Source organism: Triturus cristatus, chromosome 10 (assembly GCF_964204655.1).
Source record: "Triturus cristatus chromosome 10, aTriCri1.1, whole genome shotgun sequence".
NCBI lineage: Eukaryota > Metazoa > Chordata > Amphibia > Caudata > Salamandridae > Triturus > Triturus cristatus.
The window spans coordinates 416,191,843-416,211,868 of record NC_140593.1 but is presented as its reverse complement, the minus strand read 5'-3'; the positions used below and the strand labels follow the sequence as shown (position 1 = coordinate 416,211,868).

Below are 20,026 nucleotides of genomic sequence, written 5' to 3'. Positions count from 1 at the left end.
TCCGCCCTTTTTTTCAAATGCCTTCGAAGCACACGGACGGACTGACAACAATATATATACAGTATACACAGTACATAATATTCAAACCAACACACACAGTGTGAAGTCAATGCAGGAAAGCAAAATAAATAACACACTTCCTTTGAAAGTAACAGATAGATTTTATCACATTATCACTATTGTAGGTATACAAGGGTGGAAAACGGGGAGGTGGGTGGGTCAGTGAGGAATCCACAAACAGATACTGTATCCACCAGAAAAAGCGTTACCGAAGGTAAGTAACTTGTTCTTCTGATGGATACATCTGCCAGTGGGTTCCTCACCTTGTGAATAGAGTCCCACAGCAGTCCCCACTCCCGGAGGAGGGTGTCCACCCTTCTATACTAAAAAGTCCTGAAGAACGGAACGTGCAAAGTGTCCGTCCCTCCTCACCTCGGAATCTAAGCAGTAATGCTTCGCGAAAGTGTGGATGGAGGCCCAAGTTGCCGCTCTACAAATGTCCTCCACAGGAACACCTCTAGATAAGGCAGATGTAGAAGACTTTGCCCTGGTAGAGTGAGCCCTTATACCCTCTGGAGGTTCCTTACCGGCCAAAGAGTAACAGATCTTGATGCACAAGATAATCCATCTGGAAAGGGTGCGCTTGTGCACCGCTCTGCCTTTCCTGCAGCCAATGAAGCCCACGAAAAGCTGGTCATCCACTCGAAAGTCTTTAGTTCTATTGAGGTAAAAACTCAGCGCCCTTTTAGGGTCCAAGCAGTGAAGCCGCTCCTCCTCCTTGGAAGGGTGAGGGGGAGGAAAGAAGGTAGGAAGGGTAATGGACTGCCCCAGATGGAAAGGAGTTACCACCTTAGGCAGAAAAGCAGCCCTGGTCCTGAGTACCATTCTTTCAGCATGAATGGTCAAGAACGGGGGTTTCGAACTCAGAGCTTGAAGCTCACGTACCCTCCTTGCCAAGGTAATGGCAATGAGAAAAACTGTTTTAAAAGACAATAGCCTTAAGGGACACTTGTGCAAGGGTTCAAAGGGAGAACCCATCAAGTAAGTTAAGACAAGATTTAAGTCCCATCGAGGCACAATAAATGGAGTGGGCGGAAATTTGTTGGTAAGGCCCTTAATGAACCGTAACACAATAGGTGATTTAAATGAGGATGGCTGATCCGGCAAGCAAAGGAATGCCGACCAAGCCGAAAAATAACCCTTCACAGTAGCTACAGCAAAACCTTGCTGAGCTAGAGAGAGAGCAAATTGAAGGATGTTGGATAAACGATCCCTCAAAGGGTCAATAGACTTCTCCCCACACCAATGGACAAATTTGGACCACCTATAGGAATAAATAGACTTGGTCGAGTGACGCCTGGCAGACAAAATCACGTCCACCACGTCAGGCGGGAGAGAAAAAGAATTCAGGTTGCCCCGTTCAACCTCCAGGCATGAAGGTGTAAGCTCTGGAGGTGGGGGTGTAGATCCTGCCCCTGCGTGGGGAGGTCTGCCCTGAGAGGGAGACGGAGCGGAGGGCACGAGGAGAGGTGGAGAAGATCTGTATACCACACCCTTCTTGGCCAATCCGGGGCGATCAATATGACTTGGGCCCACACTTGGCGAATCTTCCTCAGAAACCGAGGAATCAAGGGTATGGGAGGAAACGCATAAAGGAGATGTGAGTCCCATCTCTACTGAAACACGTCCCCCAAAGCTCCCTGCATCGGATACTGGAGACTGCAGAATTACGGGCAGTGAGTGTTCTCATGAGTGGCAAACAGGTCCACCCGAGGAGTTCCCCACGCCCGAAAGACGTGACGAACCACCTCCGGTTGGAGCCTCCACTCGTGGTTAGCAGAGAACTGCCGACTGAGACTGTCTGCACGCACGTTCAGAACTCCGGCCAGATGATTTGCCATCAGACAAATCTGATGATCCTGAACCCAGGACCAGAGATGCAGAGCCTCTCTGCAGAGACAATGCGACCACACTCTTCCCTGCTTGTTGACATACCACATCGCGGTAGTGTTGTCCGTCAGGACTTGAACCGACTGACAGCGAAGGGAAGGGAGGAAAGCCGTGAGTGCCAAACGTATTGCCCGCAACTCCAAAAGGTTGATGTGAAGCAACCTTTCCTCTGGAGACCAAAGACCCTTGATCTCCAGATCCCCCAGATGCGCACCCCACTGTAGGATGGATTAAGCCAAGCCCTATTTACAACACTAAGTTAGCATAACCGAGATAATTGTTAGCAAGCCAGCTTGTCGTTTCTGCTGCGCTGCACACGACACTGTTGTTATGTGTTATTCATTTTAGAAATGCTGACTCGACTTTGCCTTACAGGATAACAAACTGTTGTTTCACATTCTTAACAGTGAAATGTGCCCTTGGTCTGTACATCATGTAAAGAACGAGTGTGGGTCACTAGAAGGTACAGAGTGTTGTGATTAGATTGATCGTACCACTTTTTAGACATATCATACATGCAGCTGCCAATATCTGAAGGACAAGCATCTTTAATATTGCAGAACAGTTTGGGTTTGCACACATTCGAACAGAAGAGCTGATGCATGAGAGAGCTAGCTGATCCTTTGATGTGATTCTACTAAGCTGATCTATACGGTATGGGGTCCCCCCTGTTAACCTAAGAGACCTTCTAATAGTCTAATAATAATGTATTAGATTCTAGAGAAAGGAGTGTGGCTGTATACCACTGTCATTATTATTATGATTGCTCCTTTCATTTTGTATGGTATTGTAACAATGCTTATGGTTCTGATCTGTACCGTTAGTCTGCTAGTGTTAGCCAAAGTACTGCATCTTAGGACGCGAGGTTTATAAAATAAACTCTTTCAACTTTACCGTGTCTGTATTATTCAGTTGTGGACTAACAAATAGATACAAACATGTATTTCGGATTCCCACCACTCCTGAGATATATCTAAGTCGCTTGTTCTGGTTTGTCTATACATTGGGACCGCCTAGCTAGATCTAGGCTAACGAATGGGATACTAAGCTAGTCGGATAAGGGGTTCTTGGTTCTGAGGGGAGTTTCTGGTACACCACATTTCTCTGAGGTCCTGGTCTCCTGCGCATAGTTCTGTGCATAAGCAGAATCCCTGCAACATGGCGCACCTAACGTTTGGTCTTATGATCTGAGACGCTTTAGTAGTACTTGTGTTAGTCCACAACCACCCTCACTCTCGTTTCCGGATAACAGGAGTGACGGTTTAACCTGCCTAGGTTTTGACTAAAGGTTCGTTCAAGCTTGATAATTAAAAAGGTTACAACTTTTGAGCCCAAGTGCTACAGTAGATATCGTTGTTGCTCTTTAGTGTGTCCTTATGGCGGTTAATATTCCCGCTCATAGTAGGGTTCCTCTGCGCACTCATTTGAGGGCGTATGGGGTACCTGATGACGGGATGGCCGTGGTCTTTGTGGTCAGTGCTGATGCCACCTACCCTTATGAGTTGTTTTACTCTTGGGTCACCTTTGAGGAGGCGGATACGGACGATAATTTGTTCCACGAATATACAGCCACGCCTGTGCCTGCGGTTTATGTCCCATATAGGACGCTAGAAATACCTATTTCTGCTTGGCAGCATACGATTTGGTTTAATGGCACCCTTCCCCATGAGGTCGTACCGGCGAGAATGGGCCCGTTGTCCATTGCAGGGGCCACTTGGCCAGTACTGGCCGGATATACACCACACCCACGCTACCTGACGGTGGGAGTGGGTGATTTACGAACGCTACACACAGCCCTGATTTTGGTCCATAGGGCTTTAGTGCAGTATGTGTCACGCACAGTACAGGTGGGAGCTCCTGCGGTTGCTGGGCACGGGGCTGATCCCCATCACGCGGTGGTGATAATCCCTGTTATGATTATTACGGCACTTTCCCTCTGGCGGTCTGAAGCGTCAAGTATGGATTGTCTTTCCGGTTTCCCTTTTTTACTTGTGTGCAACCTGTCTTTCATTGCCTAGATTGTCCCTTCCAGTGGGCTCTGGACTTGTGCCTGTCACACTTGGCGTCACCTGACCCGGATTTTGATGAACTAATGTGTCCCTTAGTGGCTCATGATTTTGATTGTTCTGGTGTTGGGTTTATGGCTTTGGGTGCTGCACAAGGAGTCCTTGGTGACTGGGATATCGGAGAGGCGGCTATTGAATTCCTTGAAAGGAGTTATATCGAGGATGCTGACAGTTGTCCTATTGTGGTGCTGGATGCTCCGATAATTGATGAACACGTGTGTTCCTTTCCCTTGCTAAATTGGATTGCAGATACTTTTGCGGACCGCTTCAATGATTTCCTCTTGGAAGCTGTTGCAACTTACGGTGCATATACCTTTATGGATTGACTGATTGACATTGTCACTCCAGGGTGCATCCAGGGCTGTTAATTTTTCATCGAAATTTTTTTAACTATTTTTTTAATTAATTCTCGGACTTTACACTTACCTTATATGGACTTATAGTTCATGCCCTTGGTTCCGTTCTATATCACTTGAACTCTGCGTTCTTGATAAGTGTATCCCTATTGGTTCGTGCTCCGATCATGGGGGGGTGTAGGATGGATTAAGCCATGCCCTATTTACAACACTAAGTTAGCATAACCGAGATAATTGTTAGCAAGCCAGCTTGTCGTTTCTGCTGTGCTGCACACGACACTGTTGTTATGTGTTATTCATTTTAGAAATGCTGACTCGACTTTGCCTTACAGGATAAGAAACTGTTGTTTCACATTCTTAACAGTGAAATGTGCCCTTGGTCTGTACATCATGTAAAGAACGAGTCTGGCTCACTAGAAGGTACAGAGTGTGTGATTAGATTGATCGTACCACTTTTTAGACATATCATACATGCAGCTGCCAATATCTGAAGGACAAGCGTCTTTAATATTGCAGAACAGTTTGGGTTTGCACACATTCGAACAGAAGAGCTGATGCATGAGAGAGCTAGCTGATCCTTTGATGTGATTCTACTAAGCTGATCTATACGGCATGGGGTCCCCCCTGTTAACCTAAGAGACCTTCTAATAGTCTAATAATAATGTATTAGATTCTAGAGAAAGGAGTGTGGCTGTTTAACACTGTCATTATTATTATGATTGCTCCTTTTATTGTGTATGGTATTGTAACAATGCTGATGGTTCTGATATTAACCATTTGTCTGCTAGTGTTAGCCAAAGTACTGCATCTTAGGACGCGAGGTTTATAAAATAAACTCTTTAAACTTTACCGTGTCTGTATTATTCTGTTGTGGACTAACAAATAGATACGAACAGGTATTTCGGATTCCCACCACTCCTGAGAAATATCTAAGTCGCTTGTTCTGGTTTGTCTATACATTGGGACCGCCTAGCTAGATCTAGGCTAACAAATGGGATACTAAGCTAGTCGGATAAGGGGTTCTTGGTTCTGAGGGGAGTTTCTGGTACACCACAATTCTCTGAGGTCCTGGTCTCCTGCGCATAGTTCTGTGCATAAGCAGAATCCCTGCAACACCACCCTAAAGTGGATGCATCCGTTATCACTGTGGCCACCGATGGAGGTAGATGGAAAGGCTTCCTTGAGACAGATTGCCCTCCACGTTCTACCAAGATAGATCCGCTGCACCTTCTCTGGAGATCCTCACAGACTCCCTGAGATCTCTGTTGTGCTGATACCACTGCCTGCGGAGGCACTACTGGAGCGCCCTCATGTGCCAGCGTGCATGGTTGACCAACAGAATGCAGGAAGCAAACAGACCGAGCAGATGAAGGAGCTTCAGGACTGCAACAGCCACTCCATTGTAAAACATGGGAATAATTTCCTGTATGTCGAGAATCCTTTGTGGAGGTGGGAATGCTCGACACACAGTAGTGTCTTTTACCGCCCCTATGAACAGGTTGCGCTGAGAGGGCACCAGGTGAGATTTTGGCACATTTATCTAGAAACACAATTTGTACAACAGCTGAGTTGTAACCTGCAGATGATGAAGCACCTTCTCTGGCGACTCCGCTTTGATCAGCCGGTTGTCCAGATAGGGGAAAACTGGAATCCCCGACCTTCTGAGATGAGCTGCCACCACTGCCATCACCTTGGTGAAGACTTGAGGTGCAGTAGTAAGACCAAACGGGAGAACTGCAAACTGATAATGTTGCGACCCTACCGTAAAATGGAGATACTTGCTGTGCGACTCCAGGATCGGAATATGAAAATACGCATCCTGCAAGTCGATCGACACCATCCAGTCCTCCTGTTGCAGCGCTTGAAGAACCTGCGCAAGGGTGAGCATCTTGAACTTCTCCTGCTTCAGAAAAAGGTTCAAGATCCTGAGATCCAGGATTGGACGTAGCCTGCCATCCTTCTTGGGTATCAGGAAATACCAGGAGTAGCATCCCTGACCCCTTTCCCGCTCTGGAACCACCTATATCGCACCTTTTTTCAGTAATGTTAGGACTTCCTCCTGCAGGAGAAGAAGGTGGTCCTCCGAGCAAGCACCTTGGCAAGGAGGGTAATTTGGAGGGAATTCCCTAAAGGGAAGCGCATACCCATTTTCCACAAGATTTAGAACCCAAAGGTCTGTAGCGACCGATTCCCAATCTTGCAGAAAATGGGTAAGCCGACCCCCCCACAGGACCAACATGATCCAGAATGGTTGATCTAGGGCTGCTTTGCTGTGGCAAGAGGGAGGGAGGTAGAGGAGGAGGAGGAGAAGGGCTGACGACCACGTGGACGACCTCTGTTCTTGCCCCTGTAGGTCTTATACAGGGTATTTTGCTGCTGCTGAGGCTGCCTGTAGGTCCGAAAGGACGACCTCCCAAAACCTCTGTACCTTCTGTAAGGCTCAGAGACTTAGCTGTGGCTTTGCTGTCCTTGAACCTTTCCAAGACTGCATCTGCTTTCTTTCCAAACAGTCCAGAACCATCAAAGGGTAGGTCTAGAAGTGTTGCCTGCACATCTGGAGAGAACTCCGATGACTTAAGCCAAGCACTTCTTCTTGTGGCAACCGAGGAGCCCATGATCCTGGCAACAGAGTCCGCAGTGTTCAAAGCACTCTGAATAACTTGACGTGCAGCTGCTTGAGTGTCCGACAAGACCTCATTAAAATTCTGCCTGTCCTCCTCAGACAATTTAGGAGCCATCTGTTTTGCAGAGTCCATTAGGGCTTGGATGTAACGGCCCAAAAGACAGGTGGCATTTGTGGACTTCAAGGCCATACTTGACGAAGAGAACACCTTCTTGGCTGACTGGTCAAGCTTTTTTGACTCTCTAGCCCCAGGAACTTGAGGAAATGCTCCAGAAGACTTCTTCGAACAGGCAGCTTGAACCACCAGGCTCTCAGGAGAAGGATGGGATGTTAGTAAGTCAGGATCTCCTGGAGCCGCCCTGTACCTCCTAGGACAGATTTTGACACTGCTGGAGCCGAAAAGGGCTTACGCCAAACCTCCATAACTGGATCAGTGTTGGCATCATTGAAAGGAAGCAAAGGCTCTACTACAGTGGAGGGAGAATGAAGAACCTCCGTCAAGATATTGGACTTAAATTCAGCCGTTGGGAGCTGCAAGTCTAAGAGCTCCGCTGCCTTCCTTATAACTGTGTGGTAAGGAACCACATCCTTAGAGGGAGCATCTGAAGGAGGAGAAAGCTCCCAATATGGGGACATATCAAAGCCACTTGCCTCCCTTAAGTCTTCAAATAAGTCATCTGACTCTTGAAGTTCACCTTCCTCCACTTCTATTGCCCGATACCTCTGCTCTTCCAAAATCCTCTGCGCCTCCCGCCTGGATCTTAACCTCGGAACCGGCATTGGCGGCACCACACATGACTTCGACAGAGCCGGAGCCGAACACGGATTCAGAGGCACAGCCTGAGCCAAACGAGGTCGAGCTGACGGAGCCGGAGATTAAGGGAATGGCGTCGACGTCCTCGGTGCCGGGAAATGCCAGGACGGCGCCACTGGAAGGAATGGCATAAAGGGAACCTGAGCATAGACCCGAGGAACCCCCAAATTAATGGCCACGGGACCCAAAGGTGCTCCAGAGGGGTACATTGCTCTTGTAAAGCCACCATACATGGCATTCAAGTAATGCGATGGGTCTTGACCCGGGCCAGGGAAAGGTGGGTAAGGGCCCGATAAAGGCTCAGGCTGAGGCATTACCGGACTTGGGCCAGTCGGCGCAGACGATGGAGCCAATGGAGTCGACGACTCATCAGGTACCGGAGCTTCTTCCACCAGAGCCGGAGAAGGAGCCGGATCAGGAGACCGCTCTGGAGAAGCTGCAGGCAAAGCCAGACGAACTGGTGAAGCCGGATTTGAAACCGAAGAAGAAGGAGAAACATAGTCCTTACGATGCCGAGGAACTGGAGAAGTCGATTTCAGAGCCATCTCCTTATCTGAACAGTGTAGAGAGCCGTGCCTTTTCTTCTTCTTATGCTTCTTTGATTTTGAAGCATGACCCGACGTCGACTTCGAACCCGACCTCGACCCGGACCTCGATCGCCTTCGACCTCTCTTCTCCTTCCTCATCTTCGCCATGAACAGCTTGGCCTCTCTCTCCTTTAAAGCCTTCAGGTTCATCTTACGGCAGCAAGAGCACCCCTCGACTTCGTGATCCGACGACAGGCACCAGACACAATCTTCGTGAGGATCTGTGATGGACATATGTCCTCCGCACTCTCTACAGGGCTTGAACCCTGACTTCCTCGACGACATCTTCAGGAAAGAAGCAAGAGAAGACCAGAAACACAATCCAGAAATACAAAGTAACTAGACAAGCTACGGAGAGTCCCAGAAAACCGTTAGCGTCGACGGCGCGAAAAAAGGGAACTGATGTCATCACGCCGACGAGGCTCTCTTATGGCTCCAGTGACGTCAGCGGAGCTGCGTGCGGAGCCATGCTATTGTGACGTCGTCCTCGTCGGCGTGGAGAGCTACGAAAAATTTCTGAATGTTGCTGGAGCAGGGGATATTCACAAGGTGAGGAATCCACTGGCAGATGTATCCATCAGAAGGGGTTGTTATTTTATATGCTTAAATTGAATTGTTTTGATTTTATATAAATTACAATCCATTTATCGTCGCCAGCCTCCGGGATGTAGGCTGTGTTAAACTTCACCATCTGATATACGTCGACAGCCCATGGTTGTAGGCACTCAGCTGTGTTAAGACGCGTTGGATCCTTTTAAATAAACAGAATGGTTCCATAAAAACCATCAAAACAATTGAACAAATAGACAAAATCATCAAAGAAATCCAACAACAAATTATAACAATAGACTATATTTTTAGACAATACAACTGCCTTTACTTTACCCGCCAAAGTCTAAATCAGGTCCATTCTATTTGTAATCAGGCAATTTTATTTTGATGATCTACAACAATGAGCAGCCATAAGTTATCCTAGTTAAATCTATGCCTTTCTGATTGACAGTTGTAGCTGTATCTTTCTATTTGGTCATTGCATGGCTCATTAGGCAACAGCTAAATAGTTTGTGATGCTAGTTATGTTTCTTTTAAAAATGGAAGTCGCAATTTTTGATTGAATGTGCAGTTTAACTTTTTCATTTGGGTATGGGTTATAAACTAACTAGACTTGATTGTTTGATAAATAATCATTAATAATTGAAAACAAAATTATATTTAGTTAGCAATCAATACATGTATTACAAAATCTAATCAATAGTACACAAAATCTCAATTTGGCATGAAAACACAGCAGAAAATCCTCTCCTATCCTGACTCCATTCACATTTGCTGCAAATCTCACTTGTAGGTAGTCAGTATAATGGACTCATTCCACCGCAAACCATATCCAACTGATTGCTGCTCACAAGGCGCCTTTTTACAGAACTGTTTCCTTTGACCATGCCAGGCTGATCAGCAGTATCTTTACTTTACAGAAATCTGTAACGCAGTCAGGTGTGAATGTGGGCATGCTCTGTGCATTTGATTGGCAAATAACAGCATGGGAATAGAAACATTCTCAGAAATGGTCCTGTCCTCAGCTGCCTTTTGCACCCATGGGTCAAACTCATTAATATACAAAGGGAACATTGGGCTAGATTCTCACACCTGGTTCACAGAGAAATATTCTGCCTATTCTTCCTTCCTGAAGTGAACACTGTCATAATAGAATGGATACTACACCATCATTTTAAAGAACAATAGATGGTGAGATCACTCTTTAGTTATTCAGCAGGGTCTTTTATTTAGGAATCCACATAATGTACTCTTTTACATTTACATCTGCAGAACCTGCTGAAGGCTTGGAAAAGTGGCCTGAAATAGGATGGTCTCTCATGGCCACTAACTTCTTCCTCAACTCGGATGTTCTGCTCTGTCTGAAGTTCAGTCTGAAATAAATATAACATGATATTAATGTAGAGAAACATGCACCAGTGCATTTCACTAATACAGCATTTCATTTTGATTTACTTTCAGGTCATAGTAATTTCTTCATTCCATAAATCAAATCCATCAACTTCACCCTTCAACTAAAGGTTGAAACTCTGCTTTGGGCCTAGTTCATGTTGATTCCAGCAAAATGATTTAACCCACTCAATAATATCCAGTCAAAATAGTTGTATACTTATATATACTAGTCATCAAAAAAACTGCAGACGATATGTTTCAATATGGGAATAACTATTGATTAGTTAGCCACTCTGTAACCCTAACTAGATTTCGGTGTTTAGCGTCTTGTTAGCCCTCATCCAAGTTAGCTGCATTTGAGCAAATGCTTACATTTGAGCGACTGCCTTCCATATTTTCCTCAACATCAAAATCTGCATGTAAAAAGAAGGCGCTTGGTTCATAGTAATTTGCGTGTGTAGGATAGACTTTTCTTATAACCAGATTTTATAGATTTTGTTGCAGAAAGCAGTACAGAAAACAACAGTGCCTCACATACATACATTGCACTCACTATGACCTATAATATACCAAACTAGCATCCTCTTAGATGTTTTTTTTTTTTTTTTTTGAAAACCTTTATTTCGAAATTCAGGACACAGCTATTCAGCCGACAGCCCGAAGGTTCGGCAGCATTGCAGGTTAGATACAGTAATGTGTCCCCGATACAGTACGATGAGTAATGCAAAGGTCCAATTTTAAGTAAACACAGAAAAAACACACAACAAACCCCAGCAAGGCAGAAACATTGAAATCCCATGGCGAAAGCCTCCAGGGGAGGCAGGACCCCACTCATCTACTAAGTATAAGACTGTGTGCGGAGGAAGAAGGGGAACAGCAGAGGCCCAGAACAGTTACCAAAACCAAACTGTGCTGGAAGGTAGGTCAGGGGGAAAGCTGTTCCTCGGGAGGTTCCAGATCCGGGGCAAGACATATTCCCCCCCTGTATTGGTTCCACCGCCCCCAGATGGCATGCCACTTCCGGGGGCGACCTCTAGAGCAGTAGACCGTCTTCTCCCTAAACATGCTCCAATCCATGTTCTCCTTCCACGCGGTCAGTGTAGGGGGTCCCGAGGAGCCCCATAATCGCGCGATATCCCTTTTTGCTACCATGTTACCCAGAGTCACCCATTGGGTCTGCGCCTCATCGAGATCAGTGGGCCCCCAGACGTTCAGGAGGCAGCACCGCGCCTCCGGCTGTACCACAATGCCCGTCACCTCCCCCATAACTGCATGGACTCTCCTCCAGAACTCCACAATGACGCCACATTCCCAGATGATGTGCAGGAAAGTACCCACCATACCACATCCCCTTCTGCACAGGCCGTCCTCCGAGAATCCCATGTGGACCAGCCTTGGCCCCGTAACATACACCCGGTGCAGTATTTTAAGCTGCACCAGCCTCAGACGCGACGGGATCGCAACCTCCTTAGGCGAAGAAACCGCTGACTGCCAGTCCTCATTATCCAACTCGAGGCCATCCCTGGTCCACTGTTCTCTCAGCCCCAATAGCAAGTCTGCCCGGACGTTTATCAACTTCTTATATATGAGCGAAATCGTGCTCTCGGGCATATGACCATCAAGGACTCGGTCCTCAAGGGGAGAGGACTCCGGCACCTTCTCACCCTCCACAAGGACTGATCGGAGGGCGTGACGCAGCTAGATATACCTAAAATACTCAGAAGGCCCTAGCTCAAACTCAGTCTGCAACTCCTCGAAGGACTTTACCCTCCCCTTATGCAGCACATCTCCTACCTTGGATATACCTATCAGGTCCCACTTATCAAAGCCCTTCGTGTGCCAGAGTCTTCCCAACCTTTCCGATTCAAACAATGGGGTAGCGAGGGTGAGCCTATCCTTCCAGCCCAGCGAGTCGGTCGCCATCTTCCATACGCGCACCGCCACACCTGTGGGCCCCGTGAGGGACGAGTCTAGGGACCGCGAATACAACGCCCTGTAGTAGTTGCCTCCGCGCAGCAGCCACCTATCCATGGCATACCCAGGGCTAAGGGCAGGGCCGTAAAACCCATGGTTGATCGCGCTCAGCTGCGTGGCCCAATAGTACCGTCGGATGTCTGGGAGCGCAATGCCCCCATCGTACCATGGGAGCGTCAACTTTGAAATAGCTATTCGCGGCCGCCCATCCCACAGCAACGTCCTTTGGAGGCCTTCGACCTCCCGAAACTATTTGGCCGGTACCCAGTCCAAGGTGTTCTGGAGGGCGTAGAGGAAGCGGGGAAGGGACATCATTTTGAACAGGGCCGCACGCCCAACAAGGGAGAGCGGCAGCCTCCGCCAACCTTCAACATCTCGCCTCAAGCGTGCCAAGGGGGGGAGCAGGTTCCTCTCATAGCGCACAACAGGATCCATGGATATAAAAATCCCCAAATACACAAAACCTTGCTGGGCAACCTGTATCGAACATGTTCTAGGGATCGGTGGGACCTCGCCACTAAGAACGTACAAGTACGATTTGCCCCAATTAATCACAAGCCCCGAGTTCCTACCGAACGATGCGAGTACGTCACAGACCACTATAAGTGACTTCTTCGGTGAGGCAAGATACAACAGGATATCGTCGGCATAAAGCGAAATACGATCCTCGTGATCAGGCGACCACCTAAGGCCCCGTATATCCGGGTGCCAACGTATCCACGCAGCCAACGGTTCAAGGGCGAGGGCGAACAACAGAGGCGACAGGGGGCAGCCCTGCCGAGTACCCCTACCAAGCTGAAACGGAGTAGATGCCCGACCATTTACCACAACATTCGCTAGTGGCCCCTCGTACAGCAACCGGACCCAACTCACAAACCCGCGACCGAAACCAAACTTGGCCAGCACGGCCCATAAGTATGCCCACTCCACCGTGTCAAAGGCCATCGTGGCATCAAGAGATGCCACAACAGCCGGTTCACGCAGCGTGCCCGCCCTGGCGATGACGCCATGAAGACGCCTAAGGTTCAATGCTGTGTTTCGGTGCGGGATAAAGCCAGATTGATCCGGGTGGACCAGATCGCCAAGTACCCTAATCAGACGGGTAGCCAGGAGTTTGGCCAGAATTCTCGGCTCAGCGTTGAGGAGTGAAATGGGCCGATAGGAGGCGCATCTATCTCGGGGTTTACCCTCTTTGTGTATGACCCCGATCGACGCCAGCCGCTGATCCAACGGAAGGATCCCATCTCCCCGCGCCTCCAAAAACATGGCGCGCAGGTGAGGGGCGACCCTATCCGGGAACAGTTTGTACAGATCGATCGGCAGTCCGTTCGGTCCAGAGGCCTTACCCGAATTCAACGCGCGAATCGCCCCCGCCACCTCATCGACCGTGATGTCGCCATCCAAATCATCCCTATCTATGTCAGAGAGGCAGGGCAACTCGATATCACGGAGGAGATCAGTCGAGTCTTCGGGCGGCCTGTCCGACACAGAGGAATAAACCCTATGAAAATACTCCGCGAAACACTCCACAATCCCCTCAGGTTCCACAATCGCCTCTCCCCCCTCTCCAATCAACTCTGGCACCACCCTATTGACCCGTTGCTTCCTATCCAGCCACGCCAGGAGTTTCCCTGCCTTATCTCCAACATCATACAGACGGCCCTGTTGGTCCCTGCTAAGGGTCTTGGCGGCTTCCGTCACCAGGTCCCTATACTCCGCCTGCTTCAAGCAAAGCTCATGCAATGAGGACTCTGTGACCTCCTCCTCCATATCCCCCTCAAGGGCCGCAATCTCCTCCTCCACTTGCCGCACTTCGCAATCCCTCCGATTCTTGGCAGTCACCACCAGGGAGAGGGCCTCCCCCCGAAGCACGGTCTTAAAAGCTTCCCACAGCGAGATCGCCGAGTCCACGGTTCCCAGATTGTCCTTAAAGTAATTATCTACCTTCTTTACCAGGGCGCTGCGCATCTTGGGGTCTCGGAAATACCATGGGTTAATGGGGGCCACCCTCCCTCCTCCCTCCCGACCGAGATCCAGCCGGATCCACACTGGCGAGTGATCAGAGATACCATGTGCCATGTGCCTCGCCTCGGATATCAACGAGGCATGTGCGGCCAGAGTGAGCAGGTAGTCAATCCTGGAGAGGCTACCATGCGCCCCGGAGTGAAACGTGTATTGACTCTGTGTGGGGTGCCGGAGCCTCCAGCAGTCTATCAGGCCAAATGTGTCCAGGAGGTCTGGAAGCCATTTCTGAGCCCCCCCTGTGTCCCTGGGCGGGTATCTATCCAGCAGTACGGAGCCCACAGCGTTGAAATCCCCTCCCACTACCAGCATGCCCCCCGGGAGAGTCAGCAAAGCCCTGCCCAATTCAGCAAATGTGGCGGCCTGCAGGGCCGGCGGGACATAAACCGAAACCAAAACCAAAGTCCTTCCTTCCCACCGCCCCGCCACCGCCACAAACCTCCCCCTATCGTCAACAATGGTGGAGTCCACCTCAAAAGGCAGTGATGCTCTAACGAGGATGCCCACACCCCTGGACCCAGAAGAGAATCCCGAGTGTGCAATGAATTTATACCCCTTCCTATTTAGGGCATAGCACGTATTGCCTATGAGATGCGTCTCCTGCAGCAGTACAACGTCTGGCATTGAGCGTTTCAGAAATTGCAAAACAATCCCCCTCTTAATGCGATCCCCCAAACCATTAACATTCCAGCTTATAACACTTAGGCCTCTACCCCCCATCCTCAAACGGAAAGAGGCCCACCCCCCACCCGAGGCGCCACCATGGAACAACCCTGAGGATAATCATCATGCCTTGCAGAAATAAACCCCCCAACAACAAATTCAAACTCCCCATAACTCCCCCCACCCTGCACCCCTGCTGCAGCTTAAAAAGCCCCCCCAACTTGCAGTGTGCCTGTCGCCCTACAAAAACAAAAATCTACAAAAAGTACCCCAAGGGAGGAAAAGAGCACCCCTCGTCCTCCCGCAACCCTCCACAGTTACTGCACACTGTTCAAATCTTCAAATATGGTCAAATCAAGTCAGGCCGGCTTTGAGATATCAGCCCTGTCCATCCCGGCCACTGTCTCCATGCTCAGCTGTGTCGTCCCCGGTCCGTCGCCGGGGCAAAGCGTCCAGCCATTCGTCGGCCATAACAGGAGAGTCAAAAAAGAATGTCCGATCTTCATGCACCACCCGTAGTCTGGCGGGGAAAAGCATGGCATATTTTAGGTCCCGTTCCCGAAGTCTTCGCTTCACCCCCAGGAAGCTCTGTCTCTGTCTCTGCACCTGCTGGGTGAAGTCCGGATAAAAATTCACCGACGCATTCTGGAAGGGGACTGGGCCCGTCACCCTCGAGGCTTGCAGGATAACGTCCCGATCTCGAAAATGAAAGAGCCGGGCGACAATCGGCCGCGGCGGGGCACCCGCCTTGGGCCGTCCGCCCGGCACTCTATGGGCCCTTTCCACCGCAAAAAACTTTCCAAGGCCCTTAGGCTTCAGATGATTGAGGACCAAATCTTCCACCAGCAGGTCCACCGAAGCCTCATCCGAGGACTCCGGGACCCCGATGACGCGCACGTTGTTGCGCCTGGACCGGCTCTCGAAGTCCTCCAGCCGGCGGGCGGTGAGGTCACTCTCGGCCCTCAGCTTCCGGACCTCGTTCTGCAGATCCGCAACCTCATCAGTGAGGCCCGTGGTCTTGTGGTCCAGGTCCTTAACGCGTTCGTTTGTCTTGCCCAGGTCCGAGCGGATCAAGTTGACATCCACCAGGATGGCATCCACCTTATGCGCCAGGGCCTCGAATTGCCTCCCCATCGAGGTCTGCATCCCATCAAGCGCGCCCATGACATCCTGCAGGGAGAGCTCCGGTGTCCCAGGCGAGTCCTCCTTCTGGGCATCCCGCGCCTGGCTCGATCCACTCGGCGATGTCTTCAGGAGGGCGTAGCGGTCCATACTGTTGACTTGGGAATACGTTCCCCGCCTGGTGGACTTAGTCTTCAGCCGATCACCTTCTGCCTTGCCCGACATAATGGACTCCAGGCAGTCCAATGCAGTGAAGACCGTCCCCTCTCAGAGAGAGGTATAAAGAGTGAGCAGGTCCGCCTTGTTCTGCCAAAGTAGCCCACCGAGCGTCCCCGGGGTTATAAAGCCACCCAGAGCACTACAGTGTCCGGGCAGACAAAGAAAACGAAACCGAAAGTGAAAGAGCGAGGGCCTCCGTCCGACAGTTCACACCTCACCAGGCCGTTGTTGATCAACTAGGAGTCGGGCATCCTGCCAACTCCAGCCCCTGGCATCTCCGGGAGTTAGGCCGCAATCTTACGCCAGTCATAAGTCCGGTTCCCGATGGGCGATCCGACCGCAGGCAGCATCAATCGCCTCCCTGGCAACTCAGCAACACGGTGCCATGCATACCATCAGGATTGGAGACAGGATAGTCGACGGAGGGCGCGAGGGTCTCGGGAGCTCTAAGCTCACGCGGCCATCTTGGTCAAGCGCTAGGCTCCTCCCCTCTTAGATGTTTTTAATCTTGCCAAAGGTATCCAGAATTAAAAAAAATTAACTATTCAGACGGCCATCCGAGATACCCGCTCCGGCAAAGCCATGGGCCCCACCTGCTCGACTTGTACAAGGAATGCTATGAGACCGGTACTCTTCCGGCCGAAATCCGTGAAGCCACAATAGTGGTAATCCGCAAACCTGGTAAGCCAGCGGATGAATGTGCATCATACAGGCCCATCTCCTTGATCACAGTGGAGGCCAAAATCCTGGCTAAGCTGCTGGCCAACCGACTGCTTCCGTATCTCACGGCCCTGATCCACCTGGACCAGTCGGGTTTCATGCCTGGGCGAAATACCGCGCGTAATCTGCGTCGTGTCCACGGGGCCCTGGGTCGGGCGAGGACACTCCAAGAGGAGGCTCTATTGCTTGCCCTCGATGCCAAGATGGCGTTCGATACAGTGGCGTGGGAGTACCTCTTCGCCGTCCTTACCCGTGTGGGGTTGCGGCCTCGGCTGATAGGATGGATCCGACTGCTCTATACCCTGCCCACGGCTCATGTATCAGTCAATAACCACAGATCGACATCCTACTCCCTCGGCCGTGGCACGAGGCAGGGCTGCCCCCTATCGCCGCTCCTTTTTGCCTTGGTGCTTGAGCCACTCGCGGTCTGGATCTGGACCGACCCCGAAATCAGGGGCCTTAAATGGACAGCGGATCATGAAGATCGCATCTCTTTATATGCGGACGATATCCTGTTATACCTGGCCTCCCCGGCACGTTCGATCCGTCGAGCCCTACATATTTTCCATATCTTTGGGGCCCACTCTGGATACCAGATCAACTGGTCCAAATCCCAGATGTATCCCTTCTGGGGAGACCCGCCGCTTAGCCCTCGGGGATATAATATACCGGTGGCGCTACTGGGTTTTCAATATCTGGGTATTTTCATAACAGCGGACTCGGCATTATTCTATGAGCGAAATTTGGGGGGCCCATTACAACGGTTCAAATCCGACGTGATCCACTGGAAAACACTGCCCCTTACCCTCCTGGGAAGGGCAGCCCTTTTTAAAATGCTAGCTCTCCCCCGTTTTCTTTATTCCCTTCAGAACACACCCGTACCGGCCCCTGAGTCCTATTTCTTAAAGATCGACGCAGCGCTGCGTGGGTTGTTGTGGGAGGCCGGGCCACCGCGCATCGCAATGCAAAAACTGACCATGGGCTGGTATGACGGTGGGATTGGACTGCCGGATTTACGCCTTTATTACCAAGCGACGCAATTGATTGTGATTAACCAGTGGGTGTTCGGGTCACATGACGACCCAAGCTTCCGGATGGACCGCTGGCTCATGGGGAAGGGAGGGTACAACCGAGCGCTGTACTCCAACCCCAAGAAACTAGGCTTGACTGGCCCCACAGCCAGAACTGTGGAAATTTGGCATCTACTCCAGAGGCGAATGAGATGGTACGGACGGCTGACTAAGGCCACCCCCCTCTGGGAACCTGACTGTCTGGGCCGGCTGAGCTCCTGCGTCGGATTCGATAAATGGGATCTTATTGGCATCTCTAAGGTGGGGGATGTGTGGGGTAAAGGTAAGAAGGCGACCTTCGCAGAGCTTCAACTTAAGTACCAACTTGCACCCTCTGAGCACTTTCGCTATCTACAAATAAGCCATGCTATTGACCGCGCCCTACCCGCGGGTACTCCCCTTCCAGCTTCCTCGCCTTTGGAAGACAGATTGTTACTAGATCCTATGGACCGTAGGGCTATCTCCTTCACATATAAAAAGCTAATTAATAATCGCACTGACACAATGCAGAAGGTACGGGCCAGGTGGGAATCAGAGATGGGCGACTTGTCTGACGAAGAATGGAGGGATGCGCTGGCCTCCCCTCGGGAGGTGGCGATACCAATGCGGCTCCGGCTGGTTCAGCTCAAAGCTCTACATCGAGAGTACTTTGATGCAATCCTGCTGTGTAAATTAGGTAGGCGTACTGATGAGCTCTGCCTGCGAAATTGTCATCAAGTAGGCACATTTACGCATATCTTGTGGGCCTGCCCCCCCCGTAAACCACTTTTGCATAGAAGTCACTCGGCAGATGGCGAGGGTCATCGGGAAGGTGGTCACCCCTTCCCCACAGCTGTGCCTCTTAAATGTGTGGGATGCGACGGACCTTACCCTGGCAGAACAGGAGTGGGCGACGTTGGGTTGGGCCATAGCTAAAAGAAACATTGCCCAGAAGTGGGGGGTAGCTACTGTGCCATCGTTGCACGCCTGGGCCAAGGATATGGATTTATCGATGGTGGCGGAGAAAACAGTCTATAAGGGTCGAGGCTGCCCCCAAAAATGGGATCACAAATGGGGACGATGGAATAAGTATCGGGGGGACATTTGCATTTCTCCCACAATAGAACTCCGACGAGAGAGACAGGCCATGCTAGACAATCTGGAAGGGGCTGAATTGAACTGAATGCTTGGAGAAACCTTGCCGAGGTACCGTGTGAAGGGACCCCCCTGGCCCTAAACTGTTCCGGGGATCACCTTGCTAATGTGTCGCTGCTTGCTGAGTCTCTGCCCTAAATACCCTTGATGTACTGCTTATTGTCTCAAATGCTCAACGTGTATTACGTCTATGAAGGTGTTATATATGTGTCACGATTGCTGTATTGCTGCATAGCTCGTTGTTAATAAAAAGTTATTTTAAAAAATAAAAAAACTTAACTAGTCAGTTATTAAAGAAACCTGCAGGCAAATTTAACCACAGATGCCATAGTGATATAACTATAATTCCTATACATTCACTGTATTGAGCCACCTGGTTAGGGGGTCCCATATCTCTAGCGCTTGTTTTTTGCACGTCTGCCTTTTTTGGCATATATAGCCTTCTCCAGTTTGTAAGTGGCCAACAGTCGAGCCTGCCATTGGGCGCAAAGGAAGGAGGGTTCAGATCTTTCCAGTACGAGGCAATACACATCCTGAGAATAGTCATTGCCACGAACAGTAGAGCTCCCCCCGTCTTAATATCAATTGTGGGATGTATGACATTACAACGCGGGTTTTTACAACGCGTGCAGTTACATCGCATGCGTTACAACGCATGCGATGTTACAACACTATGCCATTACAACGCAAGTCTTTACATCGACTTGCGCTAGATGGCGTGCTAACATTAAAAAAGTGTAATTTACTATTCCAACTCCAGTC

General features: G+C 49.9%; 1 long non-coding RNA gene across 1 annotated transcript in view; it reads right to left on the bottom strand.

Moving 5' to 3' along the window:
- Window positions 1-9,255: 9,255 nt before the first annotated feature.
- LOC146789542 (uncharacterized) overlaps window positions 9,256-20,026 on the bottom strand; it is a 122,190-nt gene continuing 111,419 nt past the window's right edge. Inside the window, exon 4 of the long non-coding RNA XR_014969815.1 lies at window positions 9,256-10,321. This is a non-coding gene — a long non-coding RNA (uncharacterized LOC146789542). The remainder of the gene's footprint in view (window positions 10,322-20,026) is intronic.